Source organism: Lampris incognitus, chromosome 15, assembly GCF_029633865.1.
Source record: "Lampris incognitus isolate fLamInc1 chromosome 15, fLamInc1.hap2, whole genome shotgun sequence".
Lineage (NCBI taxonomy): Eukaryota > Metazoa > Chordata > Actinopteri > Lampriformes > Lampridae > Lampris > Lampris incognitus.
The window spans coordinates 45,729,091-45,746,354 of NC_079225.1; the positions used below are offsets into that span (position 1 = coordinate 45,729,091).

The following is a 17,264-nucleotide window of genomic DNA, read 5'->3' on the forward strand; positions in this document are numbered from 1 at the left end:
TGGCACTTACTTGCATTGTCGTCTCCTGACTAGATCCTTGCTTGTGTTGTATTAACTCTCAGATGTACGCCACTTTGGATGAAAGTGTCTGCTAAATGAAAATGTAGAATTGTAGACTAAACTCACATTTGTCTTGTTCAGCCTCAGATTGGCTTTCTGTGTCAAGTCAAGCAATTTTCTCAGCTCGTGTGTCATGTTCTTCTTGGGTGGACCCCATGTGGTAATGTTGTCCATCATCATCTCAACTCCAGGTATGTGCTCAAATGTTATGTGAATTGTCTTGTGGTAAACCTCTGGTACAGACAGAATTTCATCTGGTAGACGAAGAAATTGGTACCTGCCTCAGGTGTATTGAAGGTGCCCAGTGGTTAGCACTGTAGCCTCACGGCAAGAAGGTCCTGCGCTCGAACCCCAGGCTGTCTCAGATCCTTTCTGTGTGGAGTTGGCATGTTCTCCCCATGTCTGCGTGGGTTCCCCCCGGGTGCTCCGGTTTTCTCCCACCATCAAAAAGACATGCATGTTAGGGTTAATGCTCCTGTCTGTGCCCCTGAGCAAGGCAGTGGAAAGAAGAACTGGAGTTGGTCCCTGGGTGCTGCAGCTGCCCACTAGCGCTATACAATAGGATGGGTTAAATGCAGAGAACAAATTCATTGTAAGAATACAGTGTCAAATAAAGTGGCTTTCGTTTATTGATAGCCTCAAACTTGCCTCCTCTAGCTTCATCTGCCAGAAACCTGATGACATGTCGAGCTTAACTGAACCATTTGGCGCCAGCAAACTGTGATCTCTTCTCTTGTAGGTAACTTGAAATGTTCCTGCTTAATAGCTTTGTTGAGATCCCTTGGGTCTAAACATATCTGTAGAGCTGCTGTCTTTTTTAGCACTATCACAAGCGAGCTCATCCATTCTTTTTCATGCCTGCCAGCTCCTCCGTGAGTTTTCCTCTCAAAGCGAATGGGACCTTCGTGCAAGCTTGCACAACTGGAGACACAGTTTCATCCACATGTATTTTATCTTCACCAGGCAGACATCCAAGTCCCTCAAAAACATCTTTAAACTGCTGCTCCATGAGTGAGTTGTGATCATTCTCAGTCTGTGATTTCACAACCAATACTCTTTTCAACAAGCTGAGCTTTTCACAGGCACTGAGTCCTATGATTGGCTGTACGCACTTGTCCACAAGCGGTAGGTAGCTGTGCTTTGATTGGCTGCCCCTTGTGTTTGAAGGTTAAACCTGCCACTCTGAAATGTATGTGTATTTCAATGTGTGGAGTGAATTTGTGGGATGTAGAACTCAAGAAAAATCAGTTCAAAAAGATGTAAAAAAATTTTTGTTTTTGAGAGGTACGTTGATGAGGACGGGACCTTGTTTCTGTCAGGACTGTGATGCTCATTATGTTGGGACATGCTGGATGGGCACTGCACGATGTTTATGTATGTGTAAATAGGATATACACTTGATTAACACTGAGATAATTATTTAAGTAAACATGATAAACGTGACCATTTTGATAAACATTGTGGCCATTTTGAAAGCTGGACGTGTCGGTAGCCTTCAAAGTAAGTCATCTTACTGGGAAATAACGCTTGTGAATCCATGTTGATGTGTTAATGGCTATTAGCACGTTTGAGCAAGTAAATTAACAAACTTTATGTTTACCAAATAATGTGAATTTCTGACCACTTACATCTTGGACTTTAATGCTGTGCATGCATTCCGGATTGCACTTCCTCCTTCTGGACAAGTCTTTCCACAGAGAGGTAGAGGGAGCTCCAACAGGGGTCATTGGGTCGAAGGAACTGTAGTTTGCGTTCACGCTCCACAGTTTCAAATGCCATGGTGAACCTGCTGGTTTTGCTGTACAAAGCGTGACATTTAGCAACAGCAGACCGAGAGAGCCTGTTGTATGTTCTGCAGCCAGCTTCTGCAGCATTGGCATCAGTGGTCGACACAAGGTTCAGGAGATTGGCGTGCACACTTATGATGCCATGGAAGTTGATACTCCAAGCCATTGTTGTCATTTAAAATAGCACAGACATCTTGATGCTGGGCGGCACGGTGGTGCAGTGGCCACAGTGGCACATGCGCGGTCGCCTCAACGCAAGAAAGTCCTGGGTTCGAGCCCCGGGGTAGTCCAACCTTGGGGGTCGTCCCGGGTCGTCCTCTGTGTGGAGTTTGCATGTTCTTCTCGTGTCTGTGTGGGTTTCCTCCCACAGTCCACAGACATGTAGGCCAGGTGAATCGGCTGTACTAAATTGTCCCTAGTGTGTGTGTGTGTGTGTGTGTGTTTGTGTGTGTGTGTGTGTTGGCCCTGTGATGGACTGGCGGCCTGTCCAGGGTGTCTCCCCGCCTGCCGCACAATGACAGCTGGGATAGGCTTCAGCATCCCCGCTACCCCGGTTGGGATAAGCAGATTAGATGAGGGATGGATTGGATGGATGATAAACATTAAGGTAATTATGAGTACATATGATAAAAATTACATTCATTATTTTAAGTTATAGAAAAAAGGGGGGGCATGTAAGTGTATACTTCTTCCTGCACCTTTTTGGACATGTAATATTTGATTATTTTGTTAATTGAGAATTTGCTTTATGTGTTTATGGTTCATTTTATTGGTTATTCTTGTTTTATTTTCTTATTATTTGTTACATGTTCAAAATATTATTTTTTTTTACTACTTTATTGATCAAAGTGGGGAAATTCTTTCTCTGCTTTTAATCCATCCTAGCTGTGTAGCTAGGAGCAGTGGGCAGCTGCCGTGCAGCGCTCGAGGACCAACTCCAGTTCATCTCGCCGTGCCTCGGTCAGGGACCCAGGCAGGAGCATTAACCCTACACAGTAAAACACTGAGTGTTAATTTAACTCTGCGAATAACACTCAGGAAGTGAAATTAACACTCAGGACTTTACTGTGTAACATGCATGTCTTTTGTGATAGTGGGGGAAACCAGAGCACCCAGAGAAAACCCACCGCAGACTCTGGGAGAACATGGGAACGCCACACGGAGGAGGACCTGGGATGACCCCCAGGGTTGGACAACCCCAGGGTTCGAACCCAGGACCTTCTTTCCTGCTGTGAGGTGACAGTGCTAACCACTGCACCACCATGCTGCCCATATCAATTAATATCTATTCAATTAAAAAAAAAGAAGAAGAAGGTGGTGTAGCGGTTGAAGCGTCGGCTTTGTGTCGATGCAGTTGCCCACTGGGGAGCGGGGTTCGCGCCCCGGTCTCGTCAGATCCGACTATGGCCGGACTCGATGAAGCAGCAATAATTGAATGCGTCTCTGGGCGTGTCAGAAAAAGCAGTGGTTCGGCCTGGAGTCGCCTTGTCATGAAAGTGGTGAGGCGACTCCTTCGAGACTGCCGGCCAGAGAGATGCAGTTTGGCGAACGCATGCAGTACGAGGGTGGGTGTTTGAGCTAAAATAGGGAGCGATTGGCCACTAAATTGGGAGAAAATCAGAAATAAATTTAAAAAGAAGTGGCATCACATTTCCTGAAGACTGGCGCATTTTCTCCAGTATATCCTGTCACTTCGATTTTCCCAGGGCGGATTTTGCTCTTCACAGATAGTGTTTTGTAGTCATACCTTCACTTGGGCTCCAGTATCAAGTGTTGTTTTTTTCTCCCCAATTGTACTTGGCCAATTACCCCACTCTTCTGAGCCGTCCCGGTCTCTGCTCCACCCCCTCTGCTGATCTGGGGAGGGCTGCAGACTACCACGTCTCCTCCGATTCATGCGGAGTCACCAGCCGCTTCTTTTCACCTGGCAGTGAGGGGTTTCACCAGGGGGACGTAGCGCGTGAGAGGATCACGCACCCGCTCCCCTCCCCCCAAACAGGCGCCCCAACCGACCAGAGGAGGTGCTAGTGCAGCAACCAGGACACATACCCATATCCAGCTTCCCACCTGCACACACGGCCAATTGTGTCTGTAGGGACGTCTGACCAAGCCGGAGGTAACACGGGGATTCGAACCCGGCGATCCCTGTGTTGGTAGGCAGCAGAATAGACTGCTACACCATCCGGCGGAAACCTCCAGTTAACTATAACACAATAACTATAACACAAACCTCCAGTTTGAATGGTATTATGCTCTCATTTGCAGTCAACGGCGTAATCCACTCAGCTTTGTCTGCATTGCTGATCTGCATGCAGGCTGCAAAGAATTCCTCTGGCCTCTCTTCTACTGAGGCAACCTTTTTCTTTGTAACCTCAGCTTTGCAGCATTTTGAGTAATGGGTAACACTTTAGTATGGGGAACGTAGTCACCATTAATTAGGTGCTTATTAGCATGCAAATTAGCAACATGTTGGCTCTTAATTGGTCATTATTACGTACTCATTAATGCCTTATTCTGCATGGCCTTATTATACAACCAGTAAGCCATTAACTATGAGTTTTCCCTCTATAACCTCAGAATTATTGCTCATTAGTAGTACCATCTCAATATGCTTTGCTTAGTATGGCCTTTATAAGGTGGTAGTACCACAAGAAGAGTTATTCTCCCTTACTAACACTTAGTGAATATGCTCTGTTCTTACATAACAAAACACAAAACTACAAGTGTTAATAGTGTTAAATTACTGTACATTAAGTTTTTGTTACTTAGAATATGTTCCCAATACTAAAGTGACATCTTGATCATTACTAATTCACTAGTAATTAAGTTTTTTATGTTCCCCATACTAAAGTGTTACCGAGTAATGGTTCTTTCTCCAACAACTATAACAAATTTTGCAATAAGATGGACTTTTTGCTACATTTACTATCTGGATATTTCTCCCTATAGTGCTTTTGGTTTGTAAAAAGTTTTGAGTGCTTCTCTCGCTTTACGACATGCACTGCCGTTTCCCCTACGCGGCTCCTTGGCTTGTGCCCGTGTGGTCCCTGCTGCCCTGCACATGGCAGCAGGCTTTTCTAGAGTCAAATCATGCTGGCGTAGCAAGTCTTTCCCTGAGCCAATTGTCAGGAATTCCACAGACTATCCTGTCTCTGACGCCCGAGTCCTTTAGTGCTCCAAATTCAACTTTAGCAAAATATTGGTCAAAACGTAGTCCTTGTTTCTGATCACATTTTGAAAAACGTATACCTCTCAAACATGTTCTGGCTTTGGACAAAATACCCCTCAAACTTTGCCATTAACACAGTCAACGTTAAGTTTCCCCTCGTCAAGATGAAAGCTGCTGTAAATGTCCAAAATGTCTCCCCCAATTATTACATGCAGAAAAATGGACGCTTTCAGTTTTTCATTTCCCCCCACTCCACTTGCACCCAAGTCCATTTTCAATCTTTACTTGAAATGTTTCCAGTTGTCAGCAAGATTGCCACTCGTCTGCACAGACATGGGAGGACTGAGTTTATCCACCTCACTTGATCGGGTTGCTAATTGGGAACAGTATTATCTGCTTGGAAAAATTGTCCCTCAGCCAGCTAACATTAGCACATTTTCTTTCTTTTTTAAAATTTTTAACCCCACCCCCGCCCTTTTCCTCCCCAATTGTATCCGTCCAATTACCCGACTCCCGAGGCATCCCGGTCGCTGCTCCACCCCCTCTGCTGATCCAGGGAGGGCTGCAGACTACCACGTCTCCTCCGATTCATGTGGAGTCGCCAGCCGCTTCTTTTCACCTGACAGTGAGGAGTTTCACCAGGGGGATGTAGCGCATGGGAGGGTCACTCACACAGTCCCCCCGCCCCCCCAAACAGACGCCGTGACCAACCAGAGGAGGCACTAGTGCAGAGCGACCAGGACACATACCCACATCTGGCCTCCCACCCACAGACATGTCCAATTGTGTCTGTAGGGACGCCCGACCAAGCCGGAGGTAACACGGGGATTCGAACTGGCAATACCTGTGTTGGTTGGCAACGGACTAGACCGCCCCGCTATCCAGACGCCCACATTAGCACATTTTCTCCTCAAATGCTACTACTACTACTACTGCTTCTTTCAGCTGCTCCCGTTCGGGGTCGCCACAGTGGATCATCCTCAAATGCTCAATTTTCTCCTCAAAAACTGTGAGGTGCAGTTTGCTTTTGGCTCTCATGGGTTTTTACAGAATCAATTTGGTTTTTTTTTAAATTCTTTATTGCAACACCAACATATTACAGACAGTGCAACAGATGGCCAAATACATTTTGATTGTTGAGCCCAACTACCCTCCATACCTCCCTCCACCCCTCCCCTGTACCAACTAGCAGGATAACATTACCTACACGGTGCATCCTTATTTAGTTAGAAGATCTTTTCAGTTAGATATCAAATTCGTCCACAATAAAATTATGTTTGGTCATGCATCAGTGACTCTTGCTGATGATAATTCCAGTTATGTCCAACAAACTCCGAAGCCAGTGAGTGCTTGAAATATCATGAGGTTTCCAGTGCTGGAGTACTATGTCCTTAGGTGCAGCCAGGCCTGCCAGCCAGAATTTTTCCATAAGGAAAAGGTGGGAATCATCATTTAGAAGATGTACAGCGTGGTCCATTGGTAGTAGTTCCATCCATCCATCCATTATCCAAACTGCTTATCCTGCTCTCAGGGCCGCTGGGGGCTATCCCAGCAGTCATTGGGCAAGGAGGCAGCAGGCAGGGAGACACCCTGGACAGGCCGCCAGGCCATCACAGGGCCCACACACACACACACACACCTAGGGACAATTTAGTACAGCCGATCCACCTGACCTACATGTCTTTGGACTGTGGGAGGAAACCGGAGCGCCCGGAGGAAACCCACGCAGACACAGGGAGAACATGCAAACTCCAAACAGAGGACGCCCCGGGATGAGCCCAAGGTTGGACTACTCTGGGGCTCGAACCCAGGACCTTCTTGCTGTGAGGTGACCGCGCTAACCACTGTGCCAATGTGCTGCTCCCATTGGTAGTTGTACCCCTATTAATTCTGCAAGGGTACTAATAACTTCTTGTTCCCAGTTTCTCTTCTCATGGGTCGCCACAGCGGATTTTATTGTTTCTATCGGTATCCTTTGAGGGCACAGCACTGATGGCGGTCGTTGTCAACCCAGGCCTCAACCGATCCGATATGGCCTTGTCAATCCCCATAATGATTTGGCAAAATTTTACGTCGGATGCCCTTCCCGACAACCACTAATCTTATGGACGGGGGCGCAGGTAAACTGCTGGATGCCATCCCAGTATTCATGGATTTGCGCCCATGTCTGTCGCCATTGCAAGGGTACCAATAACCTTTCCCCAAAATCCAAAGACCCCTGGACCCTCCCATACAACACGTATAAAAGAGCCAATGGTTCCTTGGGAGCAGACTGAACATTATGGGTCAGGTACCAGCCCCGTTTGATGTCTGTCTCGGTGTTGGATATGAACCATGACAACATTTCGAATGATGATTTGGGTTTTTCAAAGAACCAGTAACATTATTCCAAATTGCATCTCAGTCTGAGTTTTGTTCCAATTCAAATATATCCCTATCCCAATATATCTTTGTGGGAAATTAGTGTCATATGTTTATGACAGATTATCTGTTTTGGAGCACTCTATCCAGCTTGAAATAGGACGGTCATTTAAGTCTGACCCCCAGGGGACCCCATAGGCTTTACAAGCTGATCTTAATCTTCCGCTTCCAATGTGGGGAGACGGCGGTGCGAATTCACGTTTGCAGAGGCCTCACCCAGTACTGGTGTGGGAAGATGGCGCCACGAACTTACGTGTTATGGGTTGTGCAGGAGGACCCAGACGACCACTCGGGAGGCGGAGGACTCTTGGTAACGTTTAATAAAAAGAGTAACAAAGTAAAGGGAAAAAAATATTAGGGGAGAGAGAAATGCGGGATGTGTATGGTGCTCAGGTAGTTTTGTTAGTGGGGTGTGTGAATATGCTATGTGTTACTGTAAGTTATCCTAAGTGTGTGTAATATTTGAATGTGGCGTTGGGGTGTTGTGTAACTGTGCGTGTACCAGTAAAAATACCAGTCTGAAGGCAAAGGGGAATCGAGGAGTAGTCCGAGTTCAAAGCCAAAGTAGTAGTCCAAGTTTAAAGTCTAAGTCAGTGTTTCTCAACCCAGTCCTCAAGGAACCCCTATCCTGCAGATTTTCATTATAACCCTGCATAGGTAGCCCTGCTTGTACTTACTCGACCAATCATCTTGCAGAACTTAATTATGCAAGGTGTGCAATATCTGACAAAATTCATTGCTGATTGGTTGAACTACAAACAGGTACCTATTCAGGGTTGCAAAGAAAATATGCAGGATAGGGGGTCCTTGAGGACTGGGTTGAGAAACACTGGTCTAAGTGGTAGTCCAAGGAGGTTGGTTGGCAGGCGGGCTGGTCAAGAGGTCAGAGGTATCCTATGGGAAGATCTGGCAATGAGTAGAGGGAAGACCAGGTTCCTGTAGGGGTAGAAGTGATTGCAGATGGGGAACAGCTGAGATGATTGTAGATGGGGCGCAGCTGAGGGAATGAGTGACCGGGGAAGTGCACAGCTGCAAGTGCTGCCAGTCCGCCAGCAGATGGCATCAGAGGCGCCGTAGGGTGTGCTGTGCCCGTGGGGAGGTGCTGGGGACCTCAGGGTATGGGTCAGGTGAAGGCAAACGAGAACGCGCCCCAGCTCTGGTAGTGAGGAGTGGATACTCAGGCGAAGCTGAGCACGGTGGAGGCCCAGAAGGAACGGAAGAGGTAGGTTGTGGGGGTTTTGAGGGTGAAACCGTAACATTACGTTTGCGGTGGCCTCACCCAGTACCGACCGTGCGGTGTCATTGTCCATGTCTGTGCCTAAGTTTGTTTTGTTGTTGTTTGATGGCTGGGAGAGCTGGTGCTGGATCGGCTGGGAGAACTTGGTCTGCTGCTTCCTGTGGGCCCAGGGACCACGGCCCTGACCGGAGCTGCACCTGAAGAGGAAACACCAAGGGCGGTCTGACTGGACGCGGAAGCAGGGCAGGCTAAGCTAACTGCTAGCCCACGCAGACCGGCAGTTCGGATAACACCAAGGACGGTCTGGCGGCGGCCTCGCCTATAGCGTTGACTGTGTTTTAGTGTTGCCATGTGTAGTGCAGTAAGGTGTGTCGAAGGTGTCTGGCTGGGGGAGCTGACATCGGATCAGCTGGGGGAGCCTGGTCTGCTGCGTCCAGTGGGCTCGGGAACCACAGCCCTGCCGGAGCTGCACCCAAGGAGGAAACACCGAGGGCGGTCTGACAGGATGTGGAAGCGGGGCATGCTAAGCTAACTGCTAGCCCATGCAGACCAGCAGTTCTGACTGTAATCCTGGCTGCCGTTCGTTCTCTGGACAGTGGAATTTTTGGACTGTGTTGAACCGAGTGGGCTGTGTTGTTAACTATTTTAGTGTTTTTTGTTTTGTTTTGTGTTGCTTGTTCTCTCTGTACGTTTTTGGTGGTGTCATTTTTGGGAAATTTGGGATGTGTGTTTTTGTCTTTTGCGTTACGCTGCTGTGGGCTGGGGGAAACGGAATGTTTTTGTTTCCACAAAGAAAGAAATTACAATAAATTGTTCCTCGTTCCAGAATCTGAAAGAGAAGAAAGGAGTGTTTATCAGAATTGTATTGGAAGGGGTCCACGGTGGTGTAGCGGTCTAAGCATCGGCTTTGTGTCGACACAGTTGCCCACTGGGGACCGGGGTTCACGCCCCGGTCTCGTCAGATCCGACTATGGCCGGACTCGATGAAGCAGCAATAATTGGCAACGCTGTCTTCGGGGGGGGGGGGGAGTCGGCTTGTGTTCGTCACATGAATGTGTCTCTGGGTGTGTGTGGGGGAAGAGTAATGGTTCGGCCCGGAGTCGCCTCCTTCCAGACTGCCGGCTGGAGAGATGCAGCAGTACGAGGGTGGTGTTTGAATTAAAATAGGGATCGATTGGCCACTAAAGTGGGAGAAAAAGGGAAAAATCAGAAATGCATTTATAGAAAAAAAGAATTGTATTGGAAGAAAAGTTCTTGAAAGCGAAGGATGGTGTTTGCCCCGTTAATATCTTAAAGAGTTGTAGTACCCCCTCCCAGCTTGGTTAGTGAATGGTCCCCCCGGGCAGAGTTAATTCATTGTTAATGCTCCGTCTTCGTTAGCCAGCTACTGTCTCTGACACCATGTTGTGTTTGTTCCTCACAGATGATGACAGGCTGGCGTGTAGGTCTACGGCCTTCATTAGCTAACTAACCGGGCGGCCCTCGACCGGCACGTATACAGCAACAAGGTAAGTACCTTTTTTTCAGTTTTCCCCCTTTTTCTCCCCAATTGTGTCTGGCCAGTTACCCCGCTCTCTTTTTTTTTTTTTGCCGTCACAGTCGCTGCTCCACCCCCTCTCTGCCAATCCGAGGTGGGGCACCCTGACCGACCAGAGGAGGCGCTAGTGCAGCGACCAGGACAAATACCCACGTCCAACTTCCCACCCGCAGACACGCCCGATTGTTTCTGTCGGGCCGCCCAACCAAGCCGGAGGTAACACGGGGATTCGACCCGGCAATCCCATGTTGGTAGGCAACGGAATAGGCCGCCACGCTACCCTGACGTCCGCAACAAGGTACGCACTAAAAACTAACTCTCCATGAGCACTGTGTCACTGCTGCAGTGCATACTGGCAACTGGAGTTCTAGTTATAACACAAAACAACACAAAGCCAACCCACATTTAGGTGACGAGCCAATGGCCCACCAAGAGCAGGGAGAGAATACCCGGGTCATCAGATGAGGTGGATGAGAAACAGGTGGGGTGTTTTGAAAGAGTGAGGCCCATCATAGTGTGTATCTGCCTCTGGTTTATTGAGGCTCAACTCGTAGTTTAGGAAAGGAAAATATTCAGGCGAGATGTCAAACCTGCTTATAAGGATACAATGAAAATGTGTCGTTTTTCTAATAAGGACCAAATTGTCATGTTTTCCCTCTTAAATCAGGCACATACCAACTTTTCGTTGCGTCTGGAAAAGTTTAATATTGTCACTGAAATGGCGACTGAAGTAGTGTACATGTACGACGTCAAAACAGGGCCTGTTGAAAGACTTCATCAAACACGTCTTTGTAATTAGACTGACAAATAGACTGACAATGTAAAACAATGAACTGGCTTTTTAGAGAGCGTCCCAGCAGGGGCGGGCGGTGGACATCTGAAAGGTTGCGAAAGCGGCAGGCGGGGGTGTGTTGACGGGCTGTCCGGGGTATTATCGGGGTATTAGATGTACTAAACGCTCTACAGGACACAATGCTGGACTGGTTCAAATGTCTTTCAAGGGGGTCATTGTTCCACTGTGAGACTTTCCGTCAGGGGACATCCAGTCTGTTTCTATGTGTCCTCTGCAGGCTGGCTCTGTGTGTCCATGTATGTGTGAGTGCATACTGTAGACAGACAGACAGAAAGACAGACAGACAGACAGACAGACAGATAGATAGATAGATAGATAGATAGATAGATAGATAGATAGATAGATAGATAGATAGGTTGGGCATCAGGAACATTTATTTGTCATTTCTTTTTTGTGCTTGCGTACACACAAAAGAAATGAAATTCTTTTTCCCCCAGCCCACAGCAGTGCAACACAAAAGATGAAAACACATCCAAAATTCCCAAAAATGACACCACCAAAAACAGAGAACAAAGCAAAAAAAAAAAACACAAACAATTATCAACACAATCTACTCAGTGCAACACAGTCCAAAAATTCCACTGTCCAGAGAACGAACGCCAGCCAGGATGACTGTCGGAACTGCCAGTCTGCATGGACTTGCAGTTAGCTTAGCCTGCCCCGCTTCCACACCCTGTCAGACCGTCCTCGGTGTTACATCTTTGGGCAAAGCTCCAGCAGGGCCGTGGTCCCTGGGCCCACAGGATGCAGCAGACCAAGCTCTCCCACTCCACATGGTGACACCAAAACACAGTCAACGCTAGGCGAGGCCGCCGCCAGACCCCCCTCGATGTTATCAAAATTGCCGGTCTGCATGGGCTAGCAGTTAGCTTAGCCTATCCCGCTTCCACATCCAATAATGTAATAATGTGTTACATTAACGGGACGTTATTAGGGTTAGGGTTTAGGGTTAGGGTTAGGGTTTAGGGTTAGGGCTAGGGTTAGCTATGATATATAGTTTATTACATTATTGGGACATGCACTTTATTACATTATCAGGAAGTTATTACATTATCAGGTTTTATTGCATGTTCAATGGCCTCAAGTGCATTTTTTTATTACATTATCAGGGTTATTACATTATCGGGGATTTATTACATTATCAGGTTCTACAAGGCCGCCACAAATGCAAGTTCGCGCCAGTATCTTCCCACACTGGAGGCAGACAGATAGACAGACAGACAGACAGACAGTCAGACAGACGGACAGACGGACAGTCGGACAGACAGACAGTCAGACAATCAGACAGACAGACAGACAGTCAGACAGACAGACAGTCAGATAGGTAGGTAGGTGGGTAGGTAGACAGTATGAAAACACACTTCAGAAACTACAATGAAATATTATACTTAGCTTTTAATGCTCTGTTTACACTACTCCGGCTCATGTGGACAACTTTTCCCTCCGCTGCATTGGGAATGGAACTCACCGCCGTATTCCCGCCGTCTGTTTCCCATTCCCGCTAATGTTTTTCCATTACTGGCATTCATCGCTTCATTGCAATCAATCAGTCTCTCATAGAGACCATATTTCATTGAAAAGATCCTCTATTTACAAAACTGTTTTAACACTTAAACGTACTTGCTTACTGGTGCCTTTTTAATATGCTTCAATATTTGTGTTGTTATATTTACGTTTCATGTTCAATTCCCCCAAGTCAGCTTCTTGCAGACTGGCTCGGCCAACGAGGGGCGGATGTGTGTTTTCTCGTCGGTAGTGCAGTGTCCAGAGCAGGGGGCAGTGTATAAGCGCTATTAGGTTGATTCATCCAGATGTGAGATAATTGTCTATTTCGAGCCACCAAACAAAGGTGACCTCATGCACGTGGCCGGTCAAGAGATTAAATGTGCTGCCGTCGTCCGGCGAGCGCTTCAGCAGCCGCCGACTACGACATGCGTGGAAGAGATCATCTCAGAATACGCTTCTGTTTTTAGCCTCATACGTGTCCCCCTTTTCCTATCAGAGCCATCACATGTGTGACGATGCCAGGCGGCGCTCCATAAACATGCCCGGCGCTGACCTGCCGTCAGCGGCTCGACAACAGCGCTGACGTGAGGCCACATATCTCCTGGGTGGATGTGGCCGATGAAGCCGTTAGCGGGGAGGGCCGTTAAACTCCGTTCCCTGGAAATTCTTCACATAAATTCTCGTCTTTTATGAGAAGTCAACGTGAAAATATGCGCAATTGTCAGAATATCAAAGCCTCGGGGGAGGCGGGGGGTTAAGCCGCCCCGACCCCTCCCGCTTTTCCAGCCCTGTTATTAAAGATCAGTGCATCGAGTCCCGGCACAGTCGAGCTCTCTGGCAGCTCCTCGCTGACTGAACACATTTTCGAAAAATGGGTCACACTTCTTTTTGCAACAGCTGTACCCCCGTGTGCTGGGCTGTGGAAAGATTGTGTAAGCACACGGTCATACTGGGCTGGTACCGGGTCGGCACCATCAGCCAGCTCCCGGGCCAACATCGCGTCACGGTTCCACGGCACAGCCGTAAGTAGTCCTGTTAGTCCCTCGTCGTCATTCAGAACTCTTCAAAAGGTTAACACGCGGGTCGGCACGCTGTCATAATGCCCCATAAAACTAAATGTTACCCCCCCCCTCCCAACCAGAACCCCCGCTGTAAACGTCGCTGTTACTGCCTCATAGAAACACGCAAGACATCTGTCCTCGTGTGATTATGGCCGCGAGAGAGAGAGACTTGCGTGTTCCTGCACATTCGCAGTTCTGTTAGCGAACATTTTCCTTCGCTGAAACCCTGCCGACGTCGGTGCCAGCCATTTTTTATGAAGATGGGGGTTTTCCAAATCGCCCAAGGTGGTTGGAATAGTTTCCAGGCCAGCTACATAAACATCGCTCCGCTCTTTTGTTTCTGCTCCGCTGTGCCCTGGTTAACTGCAGTGTCATCTGAAATGCTGGTTTGATAAGGCAGGTGTTACACACACACACACACACACGCACACACACACGCACACACACACACACCCGCCGAGTAGCAAGCACTTTACTTTCCATACTGGTTTATATCATGTCTCCTTCTGCTCCGCACTCTATAAGGCTTTGCACCTTCATCAGTGTGTGTGTGTGTCTGTGTGTGTGCGTGTCTGTGTGTGTGTGTGTAACACCTGTCTTATCAAACCAGCATTAGGAGAAGGACAACTCTGAGGTTACACCCCCGCTGCCTTGCGGGTGTACTCGTCTGTGGGAAAGGCTTGGGGAAGAAACCCTGAGGAAAAATCTGCGTCCGTCCCCGTCGCCACTCGTCTCGCTAGTCTCGCCGCTGGTGGTCGGGGGTCTTGGACGAGGGAGGGGCGTCGATGACGATGCGCAACTCTTCCTCACTTTAATCATCGCGCAAGTCCTCAGTCATCCATCACAGGACGACTGACCGACGGACGAATAACGAACGACGTGTGTGTGTGTGTGTGTGTGTGTGTGTGTGTGTGTGACAGTGATTCGTGTGTGTGTGTGTGTGTGTGAGAGAGAGTGACAAAGAGTGCGTTACTGTGTGTGTGAATGATAATCTGTGTGCGACAGTGTTATTCTGTGTGTGTGTGTGTGTGTGTGTGTGTGTGTGTGTGTGTGTTAGAGAGTTACTCTGTGTGACAGAGAGAGTGAGTTACTCTGACAGAGAGAGAGAGAGAGACAGAGAGAGTTACTCTGTGTGAGAGTTACTCTGTGACAGAGAGTTACTGTGTGTCACAGAGAGAGTGAGTTACTCTGACAGAGAGAGAGAGAGAGACAGAGAGAGTTACTCTGTGTGAGAGTTACTCTGTGACAGAGAGTTACTGTGTGTCACAGAGAGAGTGAGTTACTCTGACAGAGAGAGAGAGACAGAGAGAGTGAGTTACTCTGTGTGACAGAGAGAGTGAGTTACTCTGACAGAGAGAGAGAGACAGAGAGAGCTACTCTGTGACAGAGAGAGTGAGTTACTCTGACAGAGAGAGAGACAGAGAGAGTTACTCTGTGTGACAGAGAGAGTGAGTTACTCTGACAGAGAGAGAGACAGAGAGTTACTCTGTGTGAGAGTTACTCTGTGACAGAGAGTTACTGTGTGTCACAGAGAGAGTGAGTTACTCTGAAAGAGAGAGAGAGAGACAGAGAGAGTTACTCTGTGTGAGAGTTACTCTGTGACAGAGAGTTACTGTGTGTCACAGAGAGAGTGAGTTACTCTGACAGAGAGACAGAGAGAGTGAGTTACTCTGTGTGACAGAGAGAGAGAGTTACTCTGACAGAGAGAGAGACAGAGAGAGCTACTCTGTGACAGAGAGAGAGAGTTACTCTGACAGAGAGAGAGACAGAGAGAGTTACTCTGTGTGACAGAGAGAGTGAGTTACTCTGACAGAGAGAGAGAGACAGAGAGAGTTACTCTGTGTTACAGAGAGAGAGAGTTACTCTGACAGAGAGAGAGAGACAGAGAGAGTTACTCTGTGTGACAGAGAGAGAGTTACTCTGACAGAGAGAGAGACAGAGAGAGTTACTCTGTGTGAGAGTTACTCTGTGACAGAGAGTTACTGTGTGTGACAGAGAGTTACTGTGTGTGAGAGTTACTGTGTGTGACGGTCTTACTCTGTGACAGAGAGTTACTGTGTGTGAGAGAGAATTACTCTGTGTGAGAGTTACTGTGTGACAGAGAGTTACTGTGTGTGAGAGAGAGTTACTGTGTGACAGAGTTACTGTGTGTGAGAGAGAATTACTCTGTGTGAGAGTTACTGTGTGTGACGGTCTTACTCTGTGACAGAGAGAGAGTTACTCTGCATGTAGGTGAGAGACGGTGAGTTACTGTGTGTGTGTGTGTGTGTGTGTGTGTGTGTGTGTGTGTGTGGGTGGGTGGGTGTGTGGGTGTGTGTGTTGCTTTGATTCAGTCTTGGACATCGCTGTGTTTGTAAACCCAACAAATGAAACTAGTTTGTGTTGTGATTGGATTCTGCTGTTTGTCTTTTCTCCGCTCTCTGTTGCTGTGCATTCCCAAACAAAATCAAAACCCCACTGACTTCGATTTTCACATCCTTTATATTTCCTGAAGGGGTACTTCATCACGGGGTACTTCATGACGTAACCATGACCACCGTGCTATGACATCATCATGACAATAACCGTGACCATCATACTATGACATCATCATGACGATAAGCATGACCATCGTCCTGACATCTTCATGACGATAACTATGACCATCGTGCTATGACATCATCATGACAATAACCATGACCATCGTGCTGTGACATCCTAATGACGATAACTGTGAACATCGTGCTATGACATCATCATGACGATAACATCACCATCGTGCTATGACATCATCAAGACGATAACCGTGACCATCATGCTATGACAGCATCATGATGATAACCATGACCATCATGCTGTGACATCATCATGACGATAAGCATGACCATCGTCCTGACATCTTCATGACGATAACTTGACCATCATGCTATGACATCATCAAGACAATAACAATGAGCATCGTGCTGTGACATCATCATGATGATAACCATGACCATCGTGCTCTGACATCATTGTGACGATAACCATGACCATCATGCTATGACATCATCATGACAATAACCATGACCATCGTGCTGTGACATCCTAATGACGATAACTGTGAACATCGTGCTATGACATCATCATGACGATAACATCACCATCGTGCTATGACATCATCAAGACGATAACCGTGACCATCATGCTATGACAGCATCATGATGATAACCATGACCATCGTGCTGTGACATCATCATGACGATAAGCATGACCATCGTCCTGACATCTTCATGACGATAACTTGACCATCATGCTATGACATCATCAAGACAATAACAATGAGCATCGTGCTGTGACATCATCATGATGATAACCATGACCATCGTGCTCTGACATCATTGTGACGATAACCATGACCATCATGCTATGACATCATCATGACAATAACCATGAGCATCGTGCTATGACATCATCATGACAATAACAATGACCATTGTGCTATGACTTCATCATGACGATAGCCATGAGCATCGTGCTATGACGTCATCATGATGTAATCTACATAACCTGAACTGCTTCTCGGTTTATGTGTTGTACGGAACTATGAATTCATTTACTCATTTATTATCAATGGATAACACAGGTGGCCCTAGTGGGAATGGAACCCCCAACCCT

General features: G+C 47.4%; 1 long non-coding RNA gene across 1 annotated transcript in view; it reads left to right on the forward strand.

Moving 5' to 3' along the window:
- Window positions 1-10,092: 10,092 nt before the first annotated feature.
- The window catches only part of LOC130125549 (uncharacterized), a 49,492-nt gene continuing 42,320 nt past the window's right edge, over window positions 10,093-17,264 (forward strand). The window contains exons 1-2 of the long non-coding RNA XR_008811453.1: window positions 10,093-10,182; window positions 10,274-10,509. This is a non-coding gene — a long non-coding RNA (uncharacterized LOC130125549). The remainder of the gene's footprint in view (window positions 10,183-10,273; window positions 10,510-17,264) is intronic.